Source organism: Ascaphus truei, chromosome 4 (assembly GCF_040206685.1).
Source record: "Ascaphus truei isolate aAscTru1 chromosome 4, aAscTru1.hap1, whole genome shotgun sequence".
In the NCBI taxonomy this organism is placed as follows: domain Eukaryota; kingdom Metazoa; phylum Chordata; class Amphibia; order Anura; family Ascaphidae; genus Ascaphus; species Ascaphus truei.
In genome coordinates, this window is record NC_134486.1 from 322,314,257 (window position 1) to 322,326,709 (window position 12,453).

General features: G+C 44.6%; 1 long non-coding RNA gene across 1 annotated transcript in view; it reads right to left on the reverse strand.

Moving 5' to 3' along the window:
- Nucleotides 1-222: 222 nt before the first annotated feature.
- LOC142492128 (uncharacterized) overlaps nucleotides 223-12,453 on the reverse strand; it is a 28,226-nt gene continuing 15,995 nt past the window's right edge. Inside the window, exons 4-5 of the long non-coding RNA XR_012800762.1 lie at nucleotides 5,684-5,824; nucleotides 223-649 (exon numbers count right to left, since the gene is read on the reverse strand). This is a non-coding gene — a long non-coding RNA (uncharacterized LOC142492128). The remainder of the gene's footprint in view (nucleotides 650-5,683; nucleotides 5,825-12,453) is intronic.

Here is a 12,453-nt window from a genome sequence, read left to right on the forward strand (position 1 = left end):
CGCTTTTTAATTTCCCCTCTATAGTCCCTTTTCGGGCTTATTGTTTGTTATATAACTAAACAGCAATGCAAATACCATTAATTCCTCATGTACAGCAGACATGGAAATTATTGTTCATGTGAAAGTTTTTTGGCTTTCACCTTTTCACATTAGAAATATACCGAGTTGAATCCTTTTGTGATTAATATGGTTTTATAGATGTTTTTTACTTAATGCTTTTTATTTAATTTTCTACAATTATTGTTTAATATGTTCACATGGAGTTAATTGTTATTTTTAATTGATTATGTTTGTAAAGTGTACATTCAGTTAACATTATGCATTACGCTGTTGCAGGGAGCGACTTAAGCAGGTGTATTTGAGGGCTAACACTTAATATACAGTAGATATGTTTAGCCTGTAATTAATTGACACACGAACATTTGTCAATCAACAATAATAAAACGTAGGGTCTATATAAATTGAAAGGACCCCGTATGCAATTTTATGAGCCTGACGAAGCCGAGGTCTTGGCGAAACGCGTAGCTCCTTTCAGTCTGTTGTTTGTGATCCACGGGAGCCTCCGTAGTTGGTGAGAGCAGCCGCATGCTGCTTTCCTCCTCCCTGCTTTACCGGACGCGGCAACTGGAGCTGCAGCCTGAGAGACAGGCTGGAAAAGGTGAGAGGAGGGAAGGGTTAAATCACAGGGGTAAAAACAGACACAGAAAGGGAAGAAGACAGAAAAGAAGAGATACAAAGAGAAAATGAAGTACAAGAGAGAAATACATAAGAGGGAACAGAGAGAGAGGGGAATATATGGGGGAATAAATAAAACGAATGGCATGTGTGAGAAAAGAGAAGAGGGGGAAAAAAGACATCAGAGAGAAATAAGATAAATACATGACGGGAGAACAGAGAGAATTATATGAGCAGTGTAAGAAGAGAGAGTTGGTGGGGGGGTGAGAAAGTAATGCTCGGGGGTGGAGAGAGACATGCTCGGAGGGCAGGAGAGAGAGACATGGTGGAGGGAGAGGAGAGAGAGAGAGACATATTGGGGATTGTGAGAGGAGAGAGAGAAACATGATGTTGGGGGAGGAGATAAAGATTCTGTGTGGGAAGGAGAGAGATAGATGTGCTGGTGCGGGAAGGAGAGCGACATTCTGGGGGGAGTGGAGAGAGATGCTGGGGGGAGGGGAAACGAGAGAGACATACTGGGGAGTGGAGGAGAGCGATGCTGGGGGAAGGAAGAGAAAGATGATGATGAGGATGAGGGGGAGAGATGAGGAGGAGGGGAGCGAGGATGATGAGGAGGAAGGGGAGAGATGATGAGGGGAGAGGATGAGTGAGAGGATGATGATGATGTGGAGGGGAGAGATTATGAGGAGGAGGGGGAAGAGCTGATGGGGAGGGATGATGAGAGAGAGGATCAGGAACAGGATAGGGGAGGGAGAAAAAAATCACAATCAGAATTAATATTAATGGGGCCCTGAATTTTTTTGTCCGGGGGCCCGTTCATATCTTGTTATGCCACTGTGCTGGTGGTTATTTTATTTTCCGTTTGAACTGATTTATAGTGATAGGGGAAAAAAACGAATCTGCCTTTTTGATACAGATATGCTGAAATCCTCAGATGAAAGGTATTTGCAAATCTGCAGTGAATTTGAATTTCTGTGAACATTTTTCCTATCTCTACTGCTGTGGTGTTGAAAGGGAGAGTGGAAGCTGCCGGAGGAGGCACTAAAAGGTCTGGTCTGATGTCAAACATCAGCACAGGGATGGATTAGTTATGTAGTGAACCTCTGCTGTGCCAACCTGTGTTCTATGGGCTCTAGGCTCTAGGCACCTACTCAGCATATTGATTTCTATATATAGTGCTATGCATAATCATTCCTATCATACATCTTAACACATAGAACATAATCACCATCAACTGCCCTTACTAACATATTATCTACATAATCATTACATGATGGAAAACCTCTTGTGGTTAAAAGAATTATGCCAATCACACTCTTTATGATAAATCATTTCACAGAAACCTTTAAAACGGAAAACATACATTTTTCACAGGATGCATATAATTACAATTTTCAACAAAAAAAACGGCATGAATAAGCCTAGGGTAGCAAATTACACTGACAAGTTAATGGAAATACCTCTATGAATATTATGTACTATATTATATTCAGTTCTTGTAACGTGCACTCAAAAAGGAACTGAAGAAGCTTCAAGTTCAGCTGAAATAAAGCAACATGGGTCATTAATGGTATGGAATGATTATGCCACGATGAAAGCCTGAAAAGATTATAGGCCTGTAACCGGATGGATTTAGGGCTGTGTTATAGGTGCAGACACTCAAATTGGCAGGGGCTTAAAATGAGCAACTCCTCAGATCAGCCTTTATTGCAGCACAAACATGCTTATAGAAACCAAAAATTACAAATTAAATAATGTGTCTACAAATGAAATAATGTTCTGTCTGCGCCTTGCTTACATCAGAGACTACCAGCCCATTCTAGACCTATAATCTGTCCAGCAGAATTTCCTCATGAAGTCCCTCTCAAGACTTTAGCAGCCAGTGTTGTTCTCTCTGCCTTTTTATGTGCTAATCAACACTCACTGCAGTCCACTTGTGCTTGATTCCACTATCCCAGCACCACATTTGTAACCCAATTCACTACCATGTACTGTATGCCCCCATTGAGGAGTGCACTGTCCTCACAGGCCGTACCATGACAATTAAAGGACAGAAAATTGGTATTGCCATTTGTCTTGCCAGCTCAGTGCCATAATTTAAGGGCAGAAAGCTGCAGTACCAGGTACCACCTGTTTTCTGGTGTGTTGGAAGCTTTAACAATTTGCAACCATTTTAAATCAGCATGGGCAATCTTGAGTATACATTTGCAACCTAAGTGATAATACCTGAGGGTTTTGGAGGTTCTATTATAGCCATGACCTTATTGCACTCTACCAGCTCACGGATACCTTGTGGAAAAGCTACAAATCAACTGGCACTACCAAGGATCTCAATCACTACAGATGCCTGCGGAACATGTGCACAAGGCAAACAAGGCACGCAAAAGCACAATATTACTCTGACAATCTCCACCAAAATACATCAAACCCAGCTAACTGCTGGAAGGTTATCAACAATATATTCCAGCCTCCTAACCATCAACAACCAAGTAATATCACTAAGGGGGATATTACTCTGACAAACCCCACTGACATTGCAAATGCATTCAATGATTACTTTGTGGGGTGTGCCACTAACTTATTAGCAAAACGCAGCCCAAACCACAAACCTGAATCTCATTCTGGGAGTGCCCACATAGCCCCACCCCTTCCCAACACTGCCCACAATTTTCAATTTGGCCCAGTATCTGAAGAGGAGATTACACAAGCGCTCCTCAAACTAAAACTTAGCAGCCAATGCGGACCTGACTTGCTACAATCTAGGTTCCTACGACTTGGTGCCCCAGCCATTGCCAAACCAATTGCTTCCATAGTCAACTCTATCCTGTCTGAAAGCCATATCCCTAAGACCTGGAAAACTGCCAGAGTTGTCCCAATCTTCAAAAGTGGGGACAAAAACACTGTCTCAAACTACAGAACAATCTCACTTCTCCCAATTCTATCCAAAGTCATGGAAAAATGTGTCCACTCCCAATTAAACGACTACTACACCAAGACAAATTTCCCTAGCCAATTCCAATCTGGCTTTCGTCCCAAACACTCCACCGTAACTACCCTGCTAAAAGTTTGCAATGAAATCCAGTGTGGAATGGAACATGGACAACTCACTGGTGCAGTATTCCTAGATTTTGCAAAGGCTTTTGATACAGTTGATCATGCTATCCTGCTTAACAAACTCCAGAGCTCTGGAATAGGGAAGCATGCTTTAAACTGGTTTCAGTCCTACCTATCAGGAAGATCCCAACATGTGTCCATCTCAGGCTCTAACTCCAACCCCCTGGATATCACCTGTGGTGTCCTGCAAGGCTCTGTTCTGGGGCCCCTACTCTTCTCAGTGTTCATTAATGATCTTCCCACAACTTGTAAGGAAAGCCTCAATACACATGTATGCAGATGACACAATCCTATATGCACACAGCCATAGCCTCTCTGACCTTCAACACATACTTCAGTCTGACTTTTTGAGACTCGAAAACTGGATCTCCCAAAACAAACTGTTTTTAAACACTGACAAGACTGTAACAATGGTATTTGGGACCAAGACTAAATTCTTAAAGCATCCAGCGACTGAGCTCCATATTAGAACCAACACTAACACCACCCTAACCCCTGTCACTAGTTTTAAATACCTGGGCTTATGGTTTGACTCCCACTTAACATTCGGAATGCACATTGATACCCTGACAACCAAGACCTATGCCAAACTAGGGGTACTTTACAGGAACAAATCCTCCCTAAGTCTCCTGGTCGGAAAGCGTATCGCACAGCAGATGCTAATGCCAATTATTGACTATGGAGACATAGTATATGGCACGACACCTCAAACCCACCTTAGCAAACTTGACACCCTCTACAATTCAATTTGTCGTTTTGTTCTCCAATGCAACTACAACACACATCACTGCGAAATGCTCAAAGAACTAGATTGGTCATCACTAGAGTCTAGGCGCAAAGTTCACCTTTCCTGTCTTGCCTTTAAATTCTTTATGGGCAAGCTACCCAGCTACCTGAACAAGCTCCTCACCTCTACCACATGCAGCACCTATCACCTGAGATCTGACTCCAAAAGACTGTTCATGGCCCAAGGCTCAACAAAGTATCCGGCCGTTCCTCCTTCTCTTACCGTGCACCCCAAAACTGGAACAACCTACCAGAGACTCTCACATCAACCACCAGTTTAAGTTCTTTCAAATCTAAGGCTGTCTCACATTTTAATCTGGTCTGTAACTGTTTCATACGCTCATAATATATATTTTCTTTAACTGTGCATGCAATGTCTTGTATATAATGTATACCCTGTTTATTTATGTAACTGTATTTGTAACCATGTATTATTTGTCTTAACTCTGTGCCCAGGACATACTTGAAAACGAGAGGTAACTCTCAATGTATTACTTCCTGGTAAAATATTTTATAAATAAATTCACTATTTTCAATTGGTGGAATTGTGGGTTTCCTGTGGATATATTTTTCGGCTGATATACAGGATTTGGTGCTCTTCCTCGTTTATATCTAGGCACAGAACTGCACGCAACTCCCCACCTCTCATGCATCTACACCTTGTCTGTATTCCCTAATGAATTCAGGATTCCTCAACATACAGTAGGGGCACTACTGAGCAAGTCCTTTAATCACACAAAGGAATCCTGATGGTTCACTGTCCTTTAAACCATGTTTAGTGCAAAAGCCTTGGTAAGATCCGTTAGAGGAGCAGAAATGGCTGAAAAATCTCATGTAAACTGGCATTAGTATCCAGCTGTACCTAAAATGGATCTAGACTAACTGTAACAGGAACTTATCCCTGTTTAAATAAGCAGCCTCAGAGCTCTGAGAATCCAGTAGAGAGATAGTTAATTGCAGCCACTCAATTAGCTAGTCTCCGCCTGTACTAAGGGGGAGGTTTGTAAAAAGCCTCATGTGAGACACAGGAGAGAGATTCCTTAGCTCACAAGTGGCTGACATAAGGAGAAGGAGGACAGAACATAGATTTCCTTAGCCCACAACTGACCTGAGGAAAAGATGATTTCTTGATGCACACAGAAGGACTGTATGCTGACAGCAAGACAAGGGGACAAGACCTCTATACCTGGACACAGAGAGTGCCATACCACACAAGGATGCTGACCCAGGAGAACAGAGAGGTCTTCACCTACAGCAACAACAACAGAAACAGATAAGAGACTTTCTTGTTGGACGTGTGCGTGTGGGACTGTGTGTGTGTGTGTATGTATATATATATATATATATATATATATATATATATATATATATATATATATATATAAAATTATATATATATATGCAGGGATGTTCCTCACAGCAGTCCCCCTGTGAGGACCGAAATGTTGGCATTTGTGCCACCTACTCTAATACAATCTTTTTGAAAATTACCTCTGAGTGCTGTCTCGCTCCTACTGCGTTGCTGCGACTGCACCACTGCTGTGAGGAACACCCCTCCCTGCCTGTTAACTACTGCTAAGGGATATGCACCTACCTTTTATTGCATACATGTGAATGCCAACTACTCTCCATTGACATTATATATATATATATATATATATATATATATAATGTCAATGGAGAGTAGTATATATATATATATATATATATATATATATATATATATATATATATATATATATATATATATATATATATATATATATATATATATATATATATATATATATATATATATCCAGGTCCCCTCTGGCTCCCCGGTCTTTCCGTTCCCCCTCCCTCACCCTTATCTCGGTGGGGGATGCTGCAGGGGCGAGTGCGTCACTGGGGGCTCCTGTCGGTGCCAGAGGCAGGGCGCCGCCATGTTTGCTGTGCTTGCACATTCGCGGGAGCTCACACATGTGCAGTGTAGCCCCAGGAGTAGCGACGGCCATGTTGGGGTTGGGGCGACCATTCACGAATTTGCAGGAGATTGCACGATGTGGCGGCCATTACACTGTCACGGATGCACAGATAGAGATAGCGGCGGCCATTACATTGACAAGCATGCGCGTTAAAGTTTGTGCACGCGGTCCCAATAGCAAAGAGGCCCCACGGGGACTACATTACCCAGAAGCCTCTGGGGACTGCCTTTCCACCTCTATCACCTGTTGCATTACAGCCAATAGGGCTTACAGATTCCCCTGGATGACAGGATATAGTCATCAGGCAGGGACCATGCTAGTTAGTTGAAGCTGGGTAAAGGTTAGGGGAGGTTGTGTGTGCAGGGGTCTGGGACCCCTGCACTAGGCCAGGTAATCCCCTATTCCCCAGCTAGGCCCTACTCACATACCAGTTTGTGGTTTCTACAGGGACACGCCCTTAGGTAGGGACCCTGCCCCTTTAGTTGTTAGTAGTTAAGGGACAAAGTGGTTAAGATGTGCATCCTTGATAAGTGTGGTTTGGGACCAGACCCTTTCAAGATACAGAGACGGTCTGCATGGTGGGATCATCCAGCAGGACATCACCCCACATAGAGGTGGACTCATCGAGGGATCAGAGGATCCACTTTATCTCCACATCCAGCGCGCCTGGGTGTGGACACACCCGGCAGGTACCTTCACCCTCACAAGTGCACCATCCAACATCTCAAATTAGTGAACAGCGCTGTCTCACACACCAGGGGGGTGGGGGGGTGGGACTTTGGGGTTACAGCTCTGCGAGGCGTGTGGTAGTTGTACTCTTAGTCATCATAGTGGATAGAGTGTTAAGCGTTATCTGTTCTATATGTTACAGTTAAGGGCCTTTATATTTTGCACTGTGTGGGTGTGATTTATGTTGTTGGGTCCTGTGAGGGGCTCCTCTCACTCATCGTGGGATCCCTCACAGGTGGAGGCGCTGCACCGGATTGTAAATGTATCACCCCAGGCTCTCTGTGGCTGAGGCTCAGGCCCCTGTGAGCCAACAGGTAAAGGTAGCACCAGTAGAATATTTACAGCCTGCCGCCAGATCTCACGTAGGGGGTGGAGGGGGGGGGGTCGGGAACAGGGATATATATATATATATATATATATATATATATATATATATATATATATATGTATGCACACACAGCTGTCTCTCACACATACTTATACTCCTTGTTTTTCCATCCCTATACACCAATAGGGACCACATAGTATCCACACACACTTTTAGTTATGCTACTAACTCTCACATTTCCACACCCACCCACACCATTTATATCCGCTCCCACTCCACACACACCTTTTGTAAAGCACTGTATATACTGTGGGCTCTCCATTCATGTTAATTCACACTGATACACATACACACTCTTTCATCACTTGCTTTCAGGAACCTTTTGACACCTCCAGCCATAAAACACATCCACACCGGGGGAAGGACCAGCACAGATAACATTCCAATAGACACTGTTTATAGTATAGCTTTTGCTTGCTTCATTCATTGTAACATCGCCGGAAGAAGATATCAATGTATCTCGAAAACTCGCACAAATAAAAGCATTTCATTAGCCACAGAACGGTATCATCTATTTATTTTTTGATTATTGAAGCTTGGCTAACACGGTACTGATACCTCATATATATATATATATATATATATATACAGTGGTTGACAAATCAGCAAAAAATCTACTCGCCACACAAAAAAATCTACTCGCCCCCTAGTACCAAACGAGTGCTGCTTGGGCCAATATTTACTCGCCCGGGGGTTAAATCCAAATGTATAGGTTTGTCGAACACTGTATATATATATATATTTCCATAAACGATTTAAAAATCAAAATCCTCAATGGAATGTTCAAATGCCTCCAAGAACGGAAAACATTTGTGCACAGAATGATAAGACTCTCTGGGGGTCATGCACTAAGCTCCGTTAAGTCACTTTTAGAGCGCAAAGTGCTCTTAGAACGTGATTTTGCGCTCAACCCAATGCACTAAGCAACGCAAATAGGCACTTTGCACTCTAAAACGGACTTTTTTCAGGAATTTTTTCTAAGTCCAACTTTGCTTGTTCGTAACCCTGTTTGCGTTAAATTCTGCCCTTAAGCAGGATGCACTAAGCAACGCAATCTTAGCGTACGCGAAAGTTGCGTTGATCAGAACACGTCAGCTCGAGGTAGACGCAAAAAAAGCTGGACTTAGAAAAAACCCATACAACAGGCCGGCGGGGGTCCCCGGCTCACCAAGCAGGGGTCCCCACAGGAGTCAAGGGGTCCCCGCGGGAGTCTGGAGTCCCCGCGGCCGTCCCGGGTCCTCGCGGGAGTCCAGGGGTACCCGCGGGCCTGCGGTACCAATGTTGCGCCTCCAAAAATAATAAACAATATTTATAACTAAATACACCCCCTAACACATACAGTACAGTTATGGGCAAAATTACTATTATCCACATATGGATAATAATGCATTTGCCCATTTTAAATACATATAACTTTCAATAAATACATATTACACTTACCTTTTACAGGCACCCACGATGAAGGCCGTCTTCATTCTCATCTTCATCTTGCCCATGCCCTCTCCGATGCTGCAAAACATACACAAGAATAAAAACATCAAATGTAATGTCCCTAACCCCTTAATCACCACAGCGGTTATTAACCGCTACAGTCATTAAGGGGTTAACCCACCCTCACCCACCACTCGGGAGGCCTACATACCTTACCCCACTAACCCCCCACCCCATCAGCCCTAACCACCCTCACCCACTACCCAGCCGGGAGGCCTACCCACATACCCTTGGGGCCAATACCCCCTTCCCCAACCCCTAATACCCACAATAAAAACAATACACAGCCCCACAATAAACATCATTCTATTTATTAAATACATAACCCACCCCTGTGCCCCCCATAAATACATGATTTATTCTTTACATACAGGGTTCATACCCCAGGCCCACGTGAATCCCCGATGGGCCTGACGGGTCACCTCACAGACCTACAGGTTATCAGCAACATGTTTCACACAGGTTTCTGGAGGCCTGTTGGTGGGCCCTGCCAGGTGCCATGGCCCACCAGGTGGTCCCTGCGTGTCACCGTGGGCCTCAATTGGGTCCCCACGATAGGCCCGCGGATGTCTGGGAGCCCCGGGTCAGACCCACAGGTGTCTGAGGGGCCTTGGGTGGTTCCCACGGGGGTCTGGGGACCCACGGGTAGTCCCTACAGGTCTGCAGTGCCCCCACAGATGTGTGCCATCGGTTCCTCCCCACAGGTGTCCCCCGTGGACCACACAGCCTGGTACACGTGAGAAGCCCGAGGTGGTCTCCAGCAGACAAAAGGAACCAACCCTGTATGTAAAAAAATTACACATGACCTATACATTAAATACATCAATCCCCCCCACCCCCCACAACACATATAGTCCAATAATGTGCCAAATAACTATTATCCAGATATGGATAATAGATTATTTGCCCATTATTAAACACATTAACTAGCATAATAACATAAATAAAGTTCTACTGACCTCATCAATAAGAAGCCCCCGTCGGCAGCAAAATCCTTGTCCTCCGTTGCAAACAAAATACATAGCCAATACATTGCAATTACATTGAGATATCAATTAACCCCTTAATCACCTTATCGGATAATAACCGCAAAGGTAATTAAGGGGTTAAGCCACCCTGGCCCGATACCCACCCTTCACCCATTCATTTGTACAGTGGCTTCATCATGCAAATATTTATATATAAAAAAAAGGAGAGGGGAGAGAGAGAGGGGAGAGAGAGGGGGGAGAGAGAGGAGGGAGAGAGAGGAGAGAGGAGGAGAGAGGGGGGAGAGAGGAGAGAGAGAGACATCCCAACTCTGATTGGCTCTAGTAGACCATGTGACAGAGGCTTGGGGGAGAATGGATGTGACGTCATTGAAAGCCTGTCACATGGTACTAGAGCCAATCAGAGTCGGGATGCATTTCCCACGCTCTGATTGGCTACCTTACCATGTGAGGCCAGCCATCTTTCTTTTCATGACGTCATCTTAAAGGCAATTGTAGCACAGCCATTCTGATTGGCTGGCGTCTTTGCCTTTAAATGACGTCATCAAAATTAATTTTTTCCCCCCAAATCACATGGTTTTCACGGCCCAATGAGGGCCGTGGAACCATATGACGAAAATGTGACGTCATAGGCCTATAAAAGCAATTGTTTAATTGTTATGGATGGAATTTAAATTGTTTAGTGATGTAATTAATGAATGCTAATTGATTTATGGTTACTTGATTGGTTTAAATAGTATACTTGTTTGGATGTATTGGTATTTTGTTTGGAATATGTTATTGTTAACATTCATTGGCAGAGTGTACCTGGTGCATAGCTTGTATGCATTGCTCTCGTCCTCGTCTCCCACATGCAACTTCAACTCCTTCTGGTGTCAACCCCTCCAACCTCATACCAATCCCCTGCCACCCTCCCTCCTCTCTCCCTTTCTCCTGTGCCCTTTGGAACGCACGCTCTCATTCTAACAAGTTCCTCTCTGTACATGACTTCTTTCTCTCTCACTCCCTGCTTCTCTTTGCTATAACTGAGACCTGGCTCACTCAGTCTGACTCTGCTCTGGAAGCTGCCCTCTCCTATGGTGGCCTTTCCTTCTCCCACACTCCGCGCCCTGATGGCAGGGGTGGAGGCGTGGGGCTCCTGTTCTCCTCTGTCTGCCATTACCGAACCCTTCCTATCCCCCCCTCTCTTGCTTTTCCCTCCTTTGAGGCTCACACTGTCCAGATCTTCTCTCCTCTCCCTGTTCATGTGGCGGTCATCTATCGCCCACCTACCTCTACTCATCCCCCTTCTGCCTTTCTCTCTCACTTTGAATCCTGGCTCTCTTTCTTTCTCTCCTCAGACTCCCCTGTTCTTCTCCTTGGGGACTTCAATTGCCACATTGATGACCCCTTTCTCTCTTGGGCTTCCCGCTTTCTTTCTCTTACCTCTTCTTTTGGCCTTCAACAGTGGACTGCAGCAAGCACCCACAAGGATGGCCACTACTTAGACCTGGTTTTCACTAAAAACTTCTCTCTCTCTGATTTCTCCATTTCCCCTTTTCCTCTCTCTGACCATCATCTCATCTCATTCTCTTTATCTCGCTTCTCCCCTTCTCCACCTCCATCTACCCCCCAGTTCTGCAGAAACCTGCGCTCTATTCACTTACCTGACTTTGAGTCCACTTTACGCTCTTCCCTCTCCTCTCAGCTCTGCTACAGACCCTGACAACCTGGTCAGAAAGTACAACTCTGTCTTGTCCTCGTCTCTTGATCTACATGCCCCGCTTTCTCTCTGCCGCCCTCGCCCTTCTAACCCTAGACCCTGGCTAAATTTCCACACGCGCATGCTGCGTTCCTCCACTCATTCCTCTGAACGCCTCTGGAGGAAGTCTCACACTCTCGCAGACTTCCTTCACTACAAATTTATGCTATCCTGTTTCAACTCTGCCCTCTCGCAAGCTAAACAAGCCTACTATTCTGCACTAATCAACATGCACAAGTCTAACCCATGCCGACTGTTCTCTGTCTTTGATACTCTACTCAAACCACCCTCAGCTGCCTCTCCTTCCTCCATCTCCGCTCAGGACTTTGCTGACTATTTTAAGGAAAAGGTGGAATCCATACGGCAGAACATCCCCTCTGTTTCTTCCTCCATCCTACACCTCTTCCTAACTCTCCTCCTGCCTTCCTTGAGTCTTTTTCCACTGTCTCAGAGGAGGATGTGTCGCTGTTGATCTCCTCTTCTCCCTCTACCACTTGCCCTCTTGACCCCATTCCCTCCCATCTCCTAAAACCTCTAGCTCCTACTATAATCCCTACACTTACACACATTTTTAACTCC